A 19,627-nucleotide genomic window follows, 5' to 3' on the forward strand; every position below is an offset into this window, starting at 1 on the left:
TTATTGATAAATCAAGCATAAATAATACTTAATAATTTAATTTAATAGCAAATCAAATATAATTATAATTAATTATTATATGCAAATACGAGTATACATATGCGATACTAATATCCAGTACAGATTGACCAATTCCAGATTTATAATATGAAAACCGTAACCTCGATGTTTTCATATTAGGGTTTTCTATAATTATAGTATATATCTATATATAATTATAATAATTGGGAATTTCTATAATTTGAAATCCTCTTTCTCTCTCTCTCTCTCTCTCTCTCTCTCTCTCTCTCTCTCTCTCTCTCTCTCTCTCTCTCTCTGTTTAATTAATCTCTAGATCACAATTATATTAAAAGTATCATATAGTAGTCGTGGAATACTTTACGTATACATATAGAATGCAAGAATGTATTCTGATCAAAATGACTGGAGCGCGCATATTGATCCTTATTTAATTTAACGGCACGTTGAATTGTTCCTTTGAAATCATTAGCGAGCAAATCGAAATGCATAATTACGATTATATCGTCCGCATTAATTATGCATGACATACATAAATCAATACAATATATAACGGTCACGAAATAACGTCGAGAGATATTTGGTGATTGTTTAGTCCGAAATTGTCTATTTCAGGTGAATATGTACGGTGTATAAACGATGTTCGTGTCTAAAGACTTAACGTTAATCGAATTCGCGCGAGTACTCCCAGGTTAACACTTTCCTTCCGCTAAACGGTAGCTCGACGGGCACTATTACGACAATAACCGTCGACGATCGTAGTTTCTCTTGGCATTGTGCCGCACGAGATACGCCAGAACCGTGAAAGATATAAGTCGAGAGACCTTTCCATTGTACAGATAAGTTCCTTGCGGCGTTGTTCGATTATCGTAAAATATAGGATATTTACTAGGATATTTCGCGGATTTTTATTTTTATAACTTTATATCTTTTGTCTGAAGATGGCAGTAGATCTGTTACGTTCTATCACGTATTTTTTTCCAACGGGCGCAAAATATGTCACAATAATTCTTTGCAATTGTCTCATAATTATTAAAATAATATCTTCGTCTTTCTTATTCGAAAGGCTGCAATAAATACTCGTATTACGTCTTCTTCGAAAATCAGGATTATATTATATTTTAAGTCTCTTTGAAATGGTTTTTACAAATATATTTATCTTACGATTACATCCATTTTAAATTTATATATAAAAGGAGCACGTACGTGCAGTAGCAGATAGAAAACATGAAAATACCATTTGTTGTAATTAGGGCTTCTACTTCACCAATTAGATCCTCTTTAGAAAGGTCTGTAGTAAATCCCTTGACCCTCGTAGAGCAAGAGAAGTCGACAAGATCGATGTTTAATGATAGTCTACGGGCATCGTTGAGGAGAACCGGAACGCGCTCTCGTTATTCCTCCTTTATGTTTGCGAAAAATTTTCTCAACGTTATGACGTCAGAATTTGACGAGAATTAATATCCGATAAAATCGCATGTTTACATTGAATTTTATTTTCAATTTTCTTATCCCATCTTGTATTTATCTATCAGACGAAAATCTTAAAATTAAAAATTATAGTTATAGAATCATAGAGTGAGTATAACATGTGCAAAATCTTATTGTATACATTGCAAATTTCCACTTCTTAATATCAACACAGTTTAATTGAAATGTCATTTTCTGTACGCAGAAAGAAATTAAATTTTCCTCTGTAACAGAAAGAAACAAAGTTGTATTGTCATTGCACTTTGAATCCTAACGGTGACAAAGTGAATAAAATTCTGCGAGACAATGACATATTTGACAACCTACAAAGAAGTTATACGTTCAATAATTACCTGTCTATCGATATAAATAAAATTGCACTGTTTATTATTGCCTCTGTTGCAACGTCAATAATATCGTTATGTTATAAATAAATAAAAACAAGCAGAAAGGAAATATCTTTTCCGTCATAATCAATATTTTAAAATATATGAAATATTTCGGGAGTAGTTTTGAAAGATTATTTTAGAAGCGCAGAAGTTGTCCGCTCGAAAATTCAACAATCATATGAATACATTTGTATATATGTACACAGGAAAAAAAGTAATACAGCCAATAACATATGTAATTGCGGGCTGCCAACTACATAAAATACTTAATGCAATAATATTTACTGTTAATGCAAGTACAATGTTGATACTGCAATAGCATATATTATTGTATTGAGTATATCTGCAGTTGGCAGCCCGCAACTACATATTAGTGGATATATTACTACCATTAGTGGATATATTACTTTTTTTTTAGTGTATAGGTTTCTCTCTCTCTCTCTTTCTCTCTCTCTTTAATATTTTGTAAAAAATATTGTCTTTTTTTATTATAACAATGTAGATTTTATTTTTTGCAGTATTTCTTTCTCTATGTTCCATATGTATTTCGTTTTAGAAAAGTTGCACGAGAAATGATCACAATAAAAACTTGATTGGATTCGTTGTTACAAAATTACATGTATATAATTTAATTTATTTACTTGTTAATAAAATATCAATTATAATTAAATCTAATACAACTATAAAATAAATTAATTCAATGACGTCGCGGGATTTGTGCTGTACATTTTTATTTCAGACAAATATTTTTTTAATTATATATACATAATTTTCTTCTTCTTAATTATTTTATATAAAACCAACTGCATTACTTTAAATGTAAATACAGTAATGAAAAGCAGGATACTAATTTAAGAAAAATTATATATAAATAGTACTAAAAATAGATCGGATGTTGCAAACTTAATTCCGTACAACTATTGAATATACAAGAATAGTCTACAATTAAGTTAACAAGTTTTCTTGTAATACAAAACCACAATCATCAAAGAAGTTACCAATACGCGAATAAGAAATCGTAAAAGTAGCTTTTCTATAAAGGAAACATTACATAGAAATGACGAAATAATGGAAATACGATAAGAATTTAAAAAGCTACTTTTATGAGACCGATTGACCCAATGGAAATTCAAAACAAAATTACAACCATAATTCAAAAAAAGAAGATGTGATCTGGCATGAGATTTTACCGAGAAATTGCAAATAACACGCTGTTAGTGCTGTTACCATCATGAAATCTCTTTACATATATTTTCTACTCTCGTAAACCAATTTAGATTCGATACGCCCCAGGAGAGAATCTTATATTCAACATAGAACGAAATTGCGAAATAGGGATTAACACTTTAAATGTAATTCCATAAGATTCAACGGAAGCAAAAATGCAGGACGACGGCGCGGTAATGACCCTCGCGGCTTTTTACTTTTGCAATTTTCCCGTGGAATTAAACAGGAGTGCAACCGATTAAATATGAAAGGCAATAGAATTTCTTCTAATTCCATACTCGTTCACTTTTAGCCGCGCGAAATCTCGTTACAAACACCGCAATCGTTATTTCCCTGGCACATAACAATCGTGGTTGTATATCGAATTGCTTCGGATTATACCGCGTACGACAAACAAACGGAAATAACTTTTGCGGGGAAAATGAAAAAAAAAACAGACAAATGACGCGAATAAAATTTTAATACGTTTACGTCGTTAAATATCTCGTCAAAGCCCCGCTAATAAATGGATGTGCAGATATTTCGAGAGCGAGGTGCCTGCTAAAATAATTCATCAAACTCCATTTTCACTCGTTGCGCGCTGTCAACAATTTATCTGTACGGCTACGGTTACGGGAGAAGTTTTCTAATTTGTCAAAACTGCGACAGAATGTTCGCCCAGCTCTCCTTACAATTGGCTATCATTAAACGGTCATAGCCGTCGACGGGCTCGCACAAGTTTACAGGCCGGATACTCGTGACGATTTAGATACTGCCCGCACGAATATTGCCCGCCTACGTGCACAATTGGTGCACAACTCTCGTGATTCTACTGACCACGTTTACGAAGTTCACTTTTAATTGCCGGTCATTAAATAGTTCATTAGAGTGTTACGCTGGTGGTGAGGGTTAATTGGAAATAACGATGCATAGCTGGCCTTCATTAGAGCACATGGTTAGTCGTCTGAATGGGACGTGTTTAAAACTTATCAAGGATCGACGCTTGATCAATTCCTTGGAACTCTCTCTAAACGAAATATATATATATATATATGTATGTATCGGAGAACATAAAGAAAAAGACATACTAAAAAAGATAAACTCACTGCTGTGAAGAAAAGGGCAGTAAAAGCTATTACAAGTTTTCTAGCGCGACTGTCTAAATAAAGTTCTCGCTAACAAGATGTAAACAAAACTCTAAGTGGATATACGTGAAACTTTATATATGTACATTCTTATCGCGCTTCTATGTACATATATATAACGTTGGAGCTGCTAAGATATATAACAAAGTACAAATTTGATTTAAGTTCTCGTTCTGTTTATATTTCTTAACAGAACATCCTAAAAGTGCCTTTTTCTACGTTATGCATACTCTTACATTGTTTAGAAAATCGCAATTGTCTATATTATCTGCAGAGCATATACCTGAGCCGAATAAGATCCACTTAAATTATTTTATTTTTTAAGAACTTTAGAGAGATTAAGATGAAAATAAGATCTTTATTTCAATTATTAAAAAATGAAATAAAATATATTTTGTCCATATTTAATATTTATAAATATATATCATACACACATATATATATAATAATTGTTATATAAATATTGTAGTAAGAATTAAAATTTACACACATATATATATATATATATATATACCTATGTAAATTTTAATTCTTATTACAATAAATTACTACAGTTAAATTATATGAAGTCGAATTTCTTTTTTTAATCTATCGATGTAAAGATCTATATGTACATAATTAGAAAACATAAAATAGTAAAACTTTTATACAATGAGATAATAATTTTTTTATTGAAAATATTATAATTACGAAATTTAGAACTTTACCGTCGAAAAAATTTTTATTAAACTTTATTGTGCATGTTTCTAAAAAATACGTCTAAAATTAAAAGTTGATTGTGATAAGTTGTTAAAATACGTGTTTCTGTTTTAAACTATTTTACAACATATTTAAAATTTTTTTTCTTTTGGAAGGGAAAGGGAGAAGAGAGAAATAACATTACTGTTTCTTGTGAAAGAAAATTTTACTTATAAACTGTTGCGTATTGTACGCAACAAGAACAAAGTATCACTGTAAATTACTCAGCTCCGTGAGATTAGTTGAGATAATTGGATGGCACCAGCAGCCTGAAGGCAAAACGTGAAACTACGCGAGAAACGTGGGGCGGAATGACGTTGATTTTATGAAATTAGGCGGACATGGTAAATCGAGAAGCGATAAACCTACCGCTAACCCGAACTTTGATGGTACGTTGACCCACGGTTGTCCAGCTGTATAGCCAGCGGTATGAATCAATATTAATTTTGCTAATTATGTCCTATCCTATTACGATAGTAATATCGATAGTAATATCGATGTGCCGAGGAGCTGTCATTTCCGTCGGAGCAAACGCACCTTGCGCTTTAATTAATTGATACGTGATCGTTAAAACCTTTTGCATGCCGTAGCCGTGATATCAGTTTTGCAAGGATTATTTTTTTATGGGACACGAACAAAGTGTTAACTATACAAGTTATCTACGATGAGATGCATATCACTTGTATGTAAGCATCTAGCTGAACACGCTGTAACGTTACTTGAATTTACGTAGCGCAGCCAATGATCCGATCAAAATTTTAAGACTGGTAAATTTAAAGTTGGTTTTTTTTCTTCGGGAAAAAGAAGAGAGTTTAGTGCTATGTGTTTCACTTGCATTTTATGCGTAATTTATGATGCGTTAAAAGAAACTCTTCGCGTATTTCAAGATTACCAGGACTGTTCATCGTGAAGCTCAAAGTTTATCCGACACACACGCGTAGTTTGCGGCGTCATAATTTATCCGGTGTATTTTGCTAGCAACCAAGGGCGGAGCAACATCAATTTCCTTAATTACGTCAGTCGTGTTCTGATATATTAGGCCAGTAATTTTGACGTTGTAATTTCGGGAGCGGCCGTTACTCAATTCCATTCCAAGGTTGCAGATCAAAGCATAAGCTTTGAAACTAAATTTCGAAAAAAAATGCTCGCACTTTTAGACTGAAAGAAAGCTTTACCTTTCGAACAATATTTCGAATATCCGATACAAAAATAATTTAGTTTTCTCTTAATTATAGTAGATCTGTTGTCAAAGAAGACGAAATGTGTTTTTACTTTTTTTTTATTTTCTGTTCTTATTTTATAAAATTATATTGGTTGCGTACAATATTTCTTACTCAAATATGACATAATAATTTTGCTGCTTACATCATAATTTTCTAATTAACTTTTGGTATTATAATCATATAAGATAATTGCAATTATTAAAAATATATATAAAAATTCTACAAAATAAAATAATAGATAAGGACTGGAAAAAATTTTTTTCTATAGTTATAAACTCTTATCGTTATCGTATGAAACACTTTTATATATGTATGTATGTAGATACGAATTTTTTTTTATTTTAATGAAAGACATGCATTACGGGAATAATCAGATATTACTTCATTCAGATATTTAAATATCTGGCACGATCTCTAATAACAAATTTTTTTAATCTATTGAAAAAGTTTTTGCGCGTAACAGCATCTTCATTAAAATAATTCGTAGGTAACCATAAACGTAATTTTGGAGATTTTTTTACTTATAAAGCTGCTACGAGCATTGAAAATACATATATAGTTACTATACATACATACTATACATACGTATACAGTTAAATATAATACATTTTGTAAATATATTCGTTACATTTATCAAAAAATCCATATTGAAAGAGAAATTGTATTCGTAAATTCCTGGTATAAAAGTTTTTACAAAGTTTTCAAGAAAAATATACTCCAAACATTTGGAACCATATTTTTAAAATAAGAAAGAAGATTGAAAGAGAGAAAGAGAAAGATAGAGAAAGGTAGCTTTTCTATCGCGTTACTATGAGCTTACATTCGTGTCGCGAGTGTCAGTGAGGGTAACAAACGTGATCGATTTATGCGAATTACATATATTGCGCGAGTGTCACAAATCGGAAATATAATGGTTACAAACGCCAAACGCGATCCGCGCAATTATGGTTGTGGTTATTCGATAGGTTGGCACAGAGCGCTCGCTCGGCGTGAATGTAGCTTTAGTTTAAACTATAAGCTTTGGAACATTACGGGGAAACACTCGCGCGTTTGGGGCGTACCGCGGAAAGAAAACTCGGCGACGAGAATATGCCGAATTCGATTTCAAAGCTTTAAAGTACAGCACGATTGCCGCAATTCGCGAAATTACCTCCGTATTGTCGTCTGCAAACAATTTGCGTTCCCTGGCAACGTTGCGGCGCGATTCGCATATTGATGAATCTATAACTGAAGCGATAAGAACATAACGGAAGCGAACTCTCGATGAAGGATTATAGTATCAAAAGAATACAAATTAACCCATTATATTGCGAGACGCGTAAAATAGTTTTTATATTAATCAGTTTTATTGTGTCACATTTAACTTTGCAATTTTTTTCCTTATGTTATCTTAGTTGCTTTATTTTGTTAATTTTCGCTGCTATATATTATTTTATTTTTTCCCTTGTAAGAAAATTCTCTCTAGTCAAGGTAAACTGAAGGCAGGTAACGACAGCGTACGACGCTACACGTTGAATTTTTATCAAGAGAGCATGAATCACGTGATTCTAGTCTGAGCATCTTGCACAGACACACGAAGAGAGATGTAATTAACGCCGTTATTGAATGCGCGTTCCGCGAAGAGCGTAATTAATGGTATTATAGTTCTAACCCTTTTAGGTCGGAGCGAAGTTGCGGAACCCCGCCGCCGTAATTGTGCCGTCGGTCCACCCTGCCGTGAGTAATTAATATGTATTGAACGAAGGATCGAGATCATCGTCGTTTATCACCCTCGAGAGCGCGCGTAAAAGTCCGAGCTACAACATAAAGTTTTTATTTAAAGCGCGAGAACCTTGGAAGCCGTTATTCACAGTATAGAGATTCTTGAAAGAGATGTGAAGGGTATGAAAGAGATTGGAGTAAAGATTAAATTGTTCCCAAGGAGTAAACGAAGCATCTCTTCTCCGATGCCTAATCTCGTAGCAATCTCATTTTATTCAAGGAAATTCTGACGTAGTCCTTTAGTCGACTCTTTTGTACCTAAAGAAATGAGAAAAAGATGTGATCCATAAGTATATTGTATTATTCGAAATTGAGAAGTTTTCATCAAAAGTGAAACTCAGAATACACTTTTACGATTGTTTCGCACGAGAGTCCGCAGTTTCGACTTGCCAAAGTGAGTGAGTGACGCACGCAAAGTGAATGTTTTAAATTACGTTGTGCCCGTTAGCCATGATTTGGTCAGCTCGTCTCTCTCTCTTTTTTTCTTTTTTTTTTTTTTGGAAAAAGCGGAAACCGTGTTTCGGAAAGTATTACGCTCTCGCTAAAAGTTTCATCCACTAAATTACATTTTCATCTCCTGCTGATAACTGGGTTCCGCCAGTTTTCCACGGTTAAAAGAAACGAGTCGTATAAAAAAAATTCAATTACCCACGGTAGACGTCGACGATGAAGACGTAACTTCGTTCGATCAGTTTCTTCTTCGACTGCATCCGCGTCTCGTCCCGTGACGTCCTTCTGTTTGCATCGTTCGCGAGCGTATACCGCAGAAGTTGCGAATTAACTCACGAGAACACACATCCCCGTATCTCCGACGTTTGGGATAAATTATACGTCTCTCCTCCCCCGCCGTCGCGGCGCTAACTCGACGGCGAAATTTCTGGCTGGCTTCGATGCGTCGAATCATGAAAAAGGGAGGTAAGAGAGATGGCTGGTACGGCATCGCGTTCACGACACCGTAACGGTCATGCTACATGGCGCGCGAACTGGTCCATACGTCCGAATAACATACGGCGACCACGGCGCTGGGCGCCCCGCAATGTCGCAGCGTCATTACACCGGCTTAAGAGCACGTAGCACCGATACTTCGTAATCGTTAAGCCACCGATAGTCCAGTCATGGCAACGGCAACTTTATTGGATTCGCGCCGGCTTTACGGCGACTGTTGCACGAAGCTGCAATTGCTAAGCACACAGCGTTTGCACAGAAAGTATTTAACCAACGAGTAGTGATCCACGTGATGGAGAAGAGATGTATATAATTTTAATGGCAGAAAAACTGAAGAAAATAAGGGAGGAGAACTAATGAAATTATTAAGGTACAGCCGCTTATCGAGTCTGCAATTTTCTTGCAATCTGATCAATGAAATTATAATATGTTATTATTTCTTCCTGCGATTTCTTTCTCGTTTAACGAAGCTATTAATTTGAAGGTTTTTTCCCCCCTGTATTAATAATCTCTCTGATCTTAATAATCTTAGGGAAAAAGACTTAAAATAAATAACTTCATTAAACGAGAAAGAAATCGCAGAAGGAAATAATAACAGATTATATTATAATTCCATTGATCAAATTGCCAATGCAAAAAAAAAGACCCGATAAATGTCTTTGATTTCATCAATTTTCCTCCTCTTCAGTTTTTCCTCTCTTTAAAATTACACTTTTACCACGGGTCTTAATAATCTTATAGAGTCTCGTTTTTAATTCACGCGAATTTAATTATAAATAATTTCGCCAAAGCCAAATGAGCCATTCGCCCTCGACGTTCGGAAAATTACGTGGGGACGGGAGACAATACTTCTTGCGCGGTACAATCATCCACAATGTATCGATTAACCGATTCGTTGGAGCGTTTCCGGGAGCGACAACGTGGCGGTGCTTCGCATACGGAACAGCCAGACATAAACAATATCTATCCAGAGTGCGCGGTATGTTTGCACGTTTGTTTCCCCGTTGGCGTAGGAGTAATCAACGGCAGCGCACACGGAGAATTATCTCTCGAAGTTAACCCTCCGCATTAATCGGGCCTGAGATGCGGCGGCGGGGATATCGCGTCGCCAAATGGTGCCTCTGCATTTGCGGCACGTTTCTAAACACTGCTGCTGCTGCTGCTCCATGCGCTTGCTTCTGGCGCCGAGAACGTTCGGTCTGCACCGTGTCGCCCGATAATTCAGCATTTATTGCACGACCGTGATACAACGTCCTGCTTATGAATATTCCTTTGTGCGGGCCACGGCTCCGCATCCTCATTAACTCCTTCGATACATTACAGTTACGTTATAGTATGCTCACATGGTGAACGATCAAATATCGATAGAGGCTATGCATACCCCTGCCCGTTGAGAGTACGCTTATCGATCTCATCATCATAAAACGCCTCTCACGAATTACGCGCGATCATACAAGAATATGTTCTAATTAGCAAAGATTATTACGTAGAGATAAATTTAGATGTCATGCAGCAATATTTCTTTTTAATATCGTCAAATGTTTATAAATGACGTCAGCGCGAGGAATACGTCGGAATTACTGCAAACACTCTGCGTTTCGGCATCCTCATTTACTTGTCTTTATGTGAACCGCGAGCTACAGATTCTCGAAGTACGAACGGCAAGTGCCGCTCAAATGAAGAGCAGCTCGTTCGTCGCGCAATCCCGACAGCAATTTCGATGCGTTAATTTCATTAAAATCACACAAACGTCGCCGCCGAGAGTGTTCCGTGTGCGCGTACTTAAGGGTAATGCGTTGCTCCAAATTGCGTGGTACGTTAATCGCGGGTTGACGCGGCCGGCCGGAAAACGACGTTAAAACTCCTCGTGCACGTTAACTCTATCGGATTTTCGTACGCTCGCTTTGGTTCTCTGCGTTTCGTTCCATGGTGGCTGCACTTCACCCGAATTACGTGAATGCAACGACGTTTCCTGTCGGGCCAAAAACGCCACCCGTTAACCAGTGATCGACGCGGCCGACATTATTCTCGTTTACACGGTCCAAAAAAAAATCACCAGTAGACAAGTACATAAAAATCTCACTTAAAACCAAACTAACATGCAAAAATTTACCGTCTTGCTTTATTATCTTTCTTTTTAATTATAGGACCGTCTTGATAATTTAATTAGTAACACAAGTGTCACTTTTCGGTCGGAGCGGATTTTGATAAGATTTCGATAATAATTATCAAATAGATTATTCAATTCTATAAGCTGCGTCCGAATATACATTGTAATGCAATTGTAAACTCAAGCTGGAAATAATATCTTAAATTAAATTGATCGTTAAATTAATAATTATGCTACAAGCATCTTAAACTATAAAGAACTTATTGCGACAAATTCTATCTCAGTTACCAAGATTAAATAGAGCTTGTAGCATCATTATTAAATTGACGATTATTTTAATTTGAGATATTATTTTAAGCTTTCGCTTACGATTGCATTACACGTCTGATAATCCGTATCAGCATGTTGTTTATATGATTAAAAAATGTATTTAATTAATATAGAAATATTATTGAACATATCGAAATCTGTTTTGACCAAAAAGTATTATTTCTTGTGTTATTCACATATCGCTATAATATTCAATTACATTATTGTTAATAACTGTGTTTCACATTTCGAAATCTTTGGAATGAGATTTTTATTTAATTAATATATATTTAATACATATTTATAAAGGTCTCTATTATATAAATTGCTTTGCACAATATAGCAGATCTTAGATTCGGAACACTTGATATTTTATTTTCTCTTTTTTAATAATATTAACGAGACGGCGCGGAGAGAATATCGACATTTGCAGAGCTTTCAACTAAATGAATAGGTGCATTAACCTTTTCTTTGATAGGGAACAACTGTCGTACGGCTAATGAAAGAACGGTACGGTTCATAAAACATAATAGTGTAATTTCTATTGTAGAATGATTTCCACAGGAAATATATTTATAAATGAGATAAGGCATAAATTGCTCTAACTTATTAAAATAAAAGCCAAGTATTGCACAGCATGCAATTTCATCAACGGCAACGGGGGATGTTCTACGTGACCTTTTCTTACGAGAACGATTATAAGACCTGCTATTATCTCTGGAACGTGATATAATTTCTCTGGAGTATAATTTACTAATTGTAATGAAGCGAGTAATTATGAATATTTCATTAAATATAATTGATGCGTATTGTACGAGCAAGTGACCTGTGCTGGCCTTTGAATGTACGTTCAATCGTAATAAGTATTAATACGATTAGTGTCGGTCTGATGGAAGTTAAATTTATTCTTATATGCATTTCGCCTCATAGTCGAAATATGCATAATAATTATATATTATGTTTCATTATTAGAGATATGTTGTTAATTAAAATTAATCATACGAAATTGATCATATAACAATAAAAACAATATTCTTATAGGCAAATTAATGTTGCGCTTGAAACATTTGATCAAAATTTGTAAGAACAGCTGATCTATTTCCGTTTGCAGGCGCAAAGCCGTGACGGTTATCTCACGCATTATTCCGTTCGAGTGGTCGAAATGGTAATAGTTAATTAATTAACGATTAATCGATTGCGGTTGCGCAACGAGTGGGACGTGTATTTTACGATGGCCGATGGCAGTTTCGATCATCATTGCGCCGTGGCTTCGATTGATTACATCCTATATGCACAAGGCTGCAAATCGTTAACTTTGAACATTCGCAAATGCAAATGCAAACGCAAATCAAATCGCATTAATTAATGAATGAAGTGAGATTACAGCGACCCCACTTTCTATTATGCGACACGAAAGCAGAAAGTTCGCAGTTCATTCATTATACAAATTGCAGCAGTGTTACATTCCGATGAAATCTCTCCATAGACTAACGCGTAGTCTGTCCGCACAATTAGCATTACATGTCGCACTTTAATTTCTATTTCACGTTTAAATTGAATGCGATATTCATATCATATTTAATAAATCGCTCAATTAGATTTAAATTAATAAATCGATTTCGGAGAATTATCATCGTCATATAAATGCATATGAATTCAAGTCATCGTATACCTGTAGAGTAGAATATCTGACTGAAATTTGTCGTGATATAATTTATGGAAACAAAAATTATTAATCAAAAGAGAAACGTTGTTATATTATACATCTTCACAGTTTACGATAGGTTCAGGTCTCAAAATTTATTAAGTCTTTTTAGGCTCATAATTCTAAATTATTAATGTTGAAAAATGAAAATTATCACCAATAGTCTCATGAAGTAATTGCCTTTTATCACACATATATCCGTTTGTTGAAACAATTAATATCCATTTCATCAGTTTTCAAGTAAGCACAATTCTCATCGGTAAAGAATTAAAGCGAAAAAGCAGCGTCGCGTGTAGCTGCCACTAAAACTATGCGCCCAGTTTTCTTTTGAAATATATTTCCGCATGTGCGTTTTTATCGCGAATAAAGCGCAGAAATGTGCGCGACCCTTTTCGGTTTTCCTGCAAAAGAGGTTGTCGGATTTGAAGGCGCCAGGGCCGCTTTTAGGATAAAAATCGCGCATTCGAAATGACGAAACGGAAAGAGACGAACCGTGAAACGACCGGAGGACCCTTACCTGCGTCGGAGCCCGTTTCGTCCGAAGTACACGCTGAGGACGTGCTCGAGAGTTTTGCTTGCGATCCTTGCTGCTGCAAACATTCCGACTTGACTGAAGATCCGACATTAATCGTGCGTAACGATCGAAATCTCTCTCCGTGACGTCTCTCTTTCACTTGGACGTGACAAAAAAAATGCGCCGCTGATTTCCCTGACGTTTAATCGAACTTCACTTAGCAATATTACTCGACAATAACATTTCTTTCTTTTTCTATTCTTCTGCTAAATCTTAACTCTCAAATTGTCATTTTATATGTCAATTACATTTATTATACATCTGTACGAATATTCCTTTTCCATTCTTAATTATTCAAAATTGTATAATTACACAAATTGACTAAAATCTCATTTCAAATATTCTGTTTTTTCAGTTAGTATTATAATAATTAAGAAACTTTAATTAATAATAATTAAGAAACTTTATGCGACTGTGTTTACAATAATATTTATTCTAAATGTTAATACGGTATGGAATACAGGATGTAACTTTCACAAATTTAGCTTTAGTGTATTATTACAGATTAGAGTTTCATTATCCTTTCTGTTTTCATAAGCTCACAGCTAAATCTCATACAAGAGAATACGGCTTAACTTAAATACATTTACACTGGAGAGATACATAACGCACATTTCATCACATTATTCTTATTACTCATTACTTTTCTTAGTACTCATTTACTTCTATTCTTATTAATTAAAGGCTATCAAAAAGCTACCAAAACGTTGTGATTATAGCAAGAACTGTAGAAACATTGAAGAATTAAGAAATCCAAAAAAGACTACGAAAGAGAATTTTTGTATATTTGTATATTAATAAATTATTCATTACAGAATAGCACGTAACAAGTAAAAAGATTTAATCAACGTAAAATTATCCTAGAACGAAATATTATCTCGAGATAAATAGCTGCATTCTATCACATTTTGCTATAAATGTGAGTAACCAAATATATAATATTTATATACAAAAAAACAACCATAATTACAAACAAAATTATATAAAGAATAGCATTTTATAAAATAAAAGTTGTAAATATTTTTTGATATGCTTGTTGTTACATCAGTATCGTGTTGTTTTATAGACACAATACTTAAAAAATTAATTTGATAAACGATGCCTATTATTGGATGCACTAAAGAGGACAATTGCAAAAGAGATGCTTTTCTAAAAGCTAGGCAGCTCGAGGCCGAACGAGGCACTGCAGGTACACTTACCCCATTCCCATTTAGTTTCGCGACATTTCGTATCAAATAATGCTTTATCAATGCGAAAATATTATTCCACACGATCCCCGAGCGAACCAAAGCGTACAACTATTATTCTACCGCGGTATTAGGAAACCCACATAAACAAGGGGAGAATACCGATCCGAAAAAGACCCGACAAGTGACAGTTTCATCAGACGTTGACGTGGCCCCAGATTTGTCCGGAAATCCTGACGACGCAGCGCGTCACGCATCCGGAAATAAACATCTAGACGAGCGAGCAGCCGCTCTCGACGAACCGGTCGCAATTGCGCAAAAGGATCCCGTAGAAATCCCTGCAAGCTACGACAGTCCCCGAGATACTTGTCCAGACTCGACAAGCTGATGTACCAAAATTGTCCGTTGACGGTCAAGAAACGAGAACCGAGAGTCAACGCGCACCTCGGGAAATCCCGGAGTTTCGTGAGAGACAAGATGTAATCTAAAGCTTCTGGACAAAAAGCCGAAGCGAAAATTAACGCTTAACGCTAATTTGGTATTCCCTTCGCTTCGATAGCCTGCGGCAGCCAAAGTAAGGCTCTTTGACATAATGAATGATGGAAGCTTTTCCATTGTCGGATAACTTGCTTAATTAATTTGTTTCGTTTGGTTTCTGCTATTCGCTTAAGTACGATTGGTGATACGATTTGCTGTTAATTAATATCTTACAAGTGAATGCAATTGATCATAAATCATTATGTATAATTATCATAAAATCATTAAAAGCAGAAACTTAAAATGTCTCTTTTAAATTTAAAACTACGGAAAAATATACAGGATGTAATTTGAATGGCTCTGAGAGAATAATATAACTATTCTTTTGTTCCTCATTTTCTCATAAAGTTGTTAAAATAATTTATGTTCCTTTTAATAGAATTACACGTTTTTATCTCTTGCTTGTAGCAACTGAAAAGAATCTACATGGTAATTATGGAATAATGTTGGATTCAAAAAGAGAAAACAACAAAATGAGATATTATTTCATTCAGAATTTACATAAAAATTTTTGAAGGTTTAGAATTCCAAGTGTTTTATATATTTTTTCGTATCTTTGAATTCAAAAGAAATATTTGTGCACTCTATTTCTGATAATTTATTCCATATATTATGAATATTGACTCAACAAATAATTTAGTCCGTAGTTGAATACGTGTCAACTTGTTAATTAAAACGTGAATTTAGTTTACTTCGGCTGTTTTACTTATGGCTCGCGAAAGTCTCTTTTTCATCTTGCGTCAGTCTTCTTGATACTTCCTAAACGACGTTTTATTTCCTCCGCGTCCCTAATTCTCATCCAAAGCCGATTCAATGTACGTGAAGCCGATTCCAGCTGTTCCCGAGCCCTCGCAAAAACAAGTGGATACGAAAGAAATACCTCTCCACTTAACGACGGATTACGGGGGAGAGAGCGACGAATCGCAAGGGTAAATTTGCCAACTACCCAAGTAATTAAGGGCAGCCCAATCGGGGATTCTGGGTCACTTCCCCGCCCTGAAGCAGAGTGAGAGAAAGTGAGAGAGGAAAAAAAACGAAGAAGGGGACGCACGAAGTGTGTTCGCTTACCGAAGTCGTCCTGAACAAACTTTTCGCAATCTTCCACGCCATTATATCGCGATGAGAAGATCAAGCTAAGCCGACGGCGTGATTTCGTACAACGCGATACTGTCGAGCAGCTTTGTCACGAAAAAGCACGCAGGCGACCCTAATTGTCCTGATCCGATTGTCCTGATTGCCGGCACGATGGACGACGAAGGTAAATCCGAGGCGAGATTACCAAACCGAAATTTCGTTGTTCTTACGCGAGTTAATCGCAAGTCTGTTTATCGATTACCTACAAGCTGACTTCGGACATTGGCCGACCGTAGTTTCAAGAAGTTGGAAAGAAAGATTTTGTAATATCGAAAAATAGCAAAAATTTTAACATTTATTAAGAATAATCGCGTTCAACGTAGACGTGAATCTCGGACATAAATTTTTAGCGATTGATAAATTTTTAATTGGAATTGAACAAAAGGAAAACGATTCGCCTGAAATGTTCCGTATGTTTCTGCAGTTTCGAACAAGACTGCCGATTCTAAGGCAATAAAATCAGAAATGCCAGATGGTGCGGAAGACTCCTCATTACAGACTGCAATGATCGAAGAAACGCGAGAGGATAGCAGCTTGTCGGAGGCAGCTATCGATGGAGGATCCGAGCTTGATGAGGAGAAAAACGAAAGTGAGATTATGAACGTCAATTTTGGGAAATGCTTTGTCATCAACTGATATCTCGTCTTCAATCGAAAACCACATTATTTGCACGTCAGAGAAACATATGCGCGAAAAACGGGTTTCTACATTAAATATCGCTTATGCTTCTCGTTTTTATCGCGAGATTTAATCAATACGAATCCCTTCGTATTTATTTATCGAGAATTTATAAAGAATATACATTAAATTGATACTGTATTCACTCGTAATTACAGCGATCTGTTAAATGTAGAGGCCGCAATGCAATGTATCCTTTACTGGAGTATTTTCTCTTCGTTGCAGGATACCAAACGGCCGTATTTACATTGACTACGTTTGCTGTAGTTTTCGTGCTTTATGTATACGTGGTGTATAGCCTGAGCAGTCCGCCCACTCTGTCCCAATGTTAATTCCCGTTTAATTAACTAATTCAAAAACAAAGTACTGCGCATCTTATCGCAAGTTATACGAATTAAATTAAATGCAAAATTATCGTTTCCACAATTTTGAGAACAAACTTCACTCTTATGTTTCTCAGAATTGAGTACAGTATTTTTTCATTTAATTAAAATATTATTACGCCTAATTTTTGATAATATTTTCACAATAATTTGTAAATATCTGTTTTTATAATTTTTAATATTTTGATGAATATATTTATATTTCTCTCAAATTACTGTATATACATTTAAACGTATATAGTATGTATATGAATTATATTTTATCAAATTTTTGATATTTCTTTGAATTTCTGGGGAAAAATGATTAAGTCGAATTGTTAAGCGAATGGCCTACTTCTGAGAAATTAATTAAATTTCTGGAATTTCTCTTTGACAGTGAGCAACGATTTCTCAGTTCGCCATGTGATATAATATGAGTATGATCTTATCTTTCCGTTCTCTCTACCTCTCTCTCTTTCTCTCTTTGTCTTGTTCCTTTTTGGAACATAGAAAGATATTGTGTCGTATAAATCTTTCTTTTCCACCTCTGAACGTGGAATTACACTCGAAAATATGTTTCGAATGACTGCACCGAACTTAATGATCGGAGTTACCACGGCACTATCACATTTCCTTGCAATGAAAATTTAAGGAGACGCCGCACTAACGATATATTAACATGGGAATATGTAGTTGGAAGTATCGCGCGATATGATATTCAGTGATGAGTTTTCCTTATTTCGCTGTGTTTTATGTCTACAAGTATTAAAACAGCTTTACAGCTTTCTCCTTTTATGAAAAGCGTAACCGTAAAACTACATATAAAATATTGAAGAAAAAAAGAAAAGAGTAGACCTTTTGAAGGAATAGACGTTTAGTGATCGCTATCTTGCGGGTAAAGTACTTGCTGGATGCAAGCTAAAGCGACGCAAAGACGTCGGTAGCCCTTTAATTAAGAAGAATCTTGGTGCCTTTTATTTGCATTTTTATTTCATAAGATTGCAAATTGTAGCAGTAACCTTTTTTTCGACACGCAGCGCTATTTAGTTTTTATCTTATCGTTATTTGTGTAATAATCGTTATATATTATAAAAAAACAACTTATTACAAGTTGCGTTACGAGAGACCTCGAAATAATTTAATTGCACCGTTGTGTGGGGCATTCATTCTCTTTCGGTAGCAAAATCCATCATTTTCAATCAAATAAGATGCCGGAGATTGAAAAACTATTGCATATGTATCAGCACACGTTCTATTTTGGCGACGAGTTCACGACGGTGCCGAAATAGACGGCGCATTTGGATTTGAAATTACCACTTAGACTCCCGCGGATTGGATTAAATTGCAATTTCTGCTGTGGCAGGACCTGCCATCCTGACTTATTAGGTTACAGCGTCTGCGACGGCACTTTCGTATAAATGCACATTCGCAATACCTGATCAAGTTTCTTCGCGCGTGAAATGTGACATACCTTACTTACTCCGTCTCTTTTTGGACATACACACCGGTGAAGTGCAAACGAGAAAAGTAGTAGCATGCTACATAAGAAAAAGTAAATTTAAAAAATGTATATTGCGCGCGAAAGAGAATACCATTTTAAATCATAATTGCGAAATATTCAGGAATTTTACATCAGAATAATTAGCGCAGTTATCACATTATTTCCTCATTTATAAATTTATCTCATTTTTTTCTGTCAATGTGAATCTTGTATTACGCTTTATTCATATAGATAAAATGGTTGAATATTTTTTTAAATAATGCACAATAGTATTATATAATTGTTATAAATTTAATTTATCTTTTGAATAATAAATGTGCAGTTAAAGCTAGATATTATATAGCTTCTAAATAATCCTTTATTTTCTGTTACTTTTAATAGCTATTAATTCTTAATATTTTAATTTAAAAAAATGTTTATTGAAGAATACAAAAAATTAACATTATAAAATTATTTTGGATTCTATATATATATATATATACACAACTTACAAATATTATATATATGTGTGTGTGTGTGTGTGTGTGTAGATAAATAGTACCAACAATTATTTTATAATTATTTAAATCAGTGTTGATCAGTAATGTGAGAATATTAATTTTTATTCAAGTTTTGCCGTAAACTCAAATTGCTAT

At 34.8% G+C, this 19,627-nt stretch overlaps 1 protein-coding gene and 1 long non-coding RNA gene across 11 annotated transcripts in view; both read left to right on the plus strand.

Moving 5' to 3' along the window:
• The window catches only part of LOC105835333 (cyclic nucleotide-gated cation channel alpha-3), a 165,616-nt gene that overhangs the window by 97,385 nt on the left and 48,604 nt on the right, over positions 1–19,627 (plus strand). The window lies entirely within an intron of this gene.
• Positions 4,931–18,340, plus strand: LOC118646764. The gene is made up of 2 exons (XR_004964203.1): positions 4,931–17,040; positions 17,355–18,340. It is a non-coding gene; the product is annotated as an uncharacterized LOC118646764 (long non-coding RNA).

Source organism: Monomorium pharaonis, chromosome 7 (assembly GCF_013373865.1).
Source record: "Monomorium pharaonis isolate MP-MQ-018 chromosome 7, ASM1337386v2, whole genome shotgun sequence".
Taxonomy (NCBI): domain Eukaryota; kingdom Metazoa; phylum Arthropoda; class Insecta; order Hymenoptera; family Formicidae; genus Monomorium; species Monomorium pharaonis.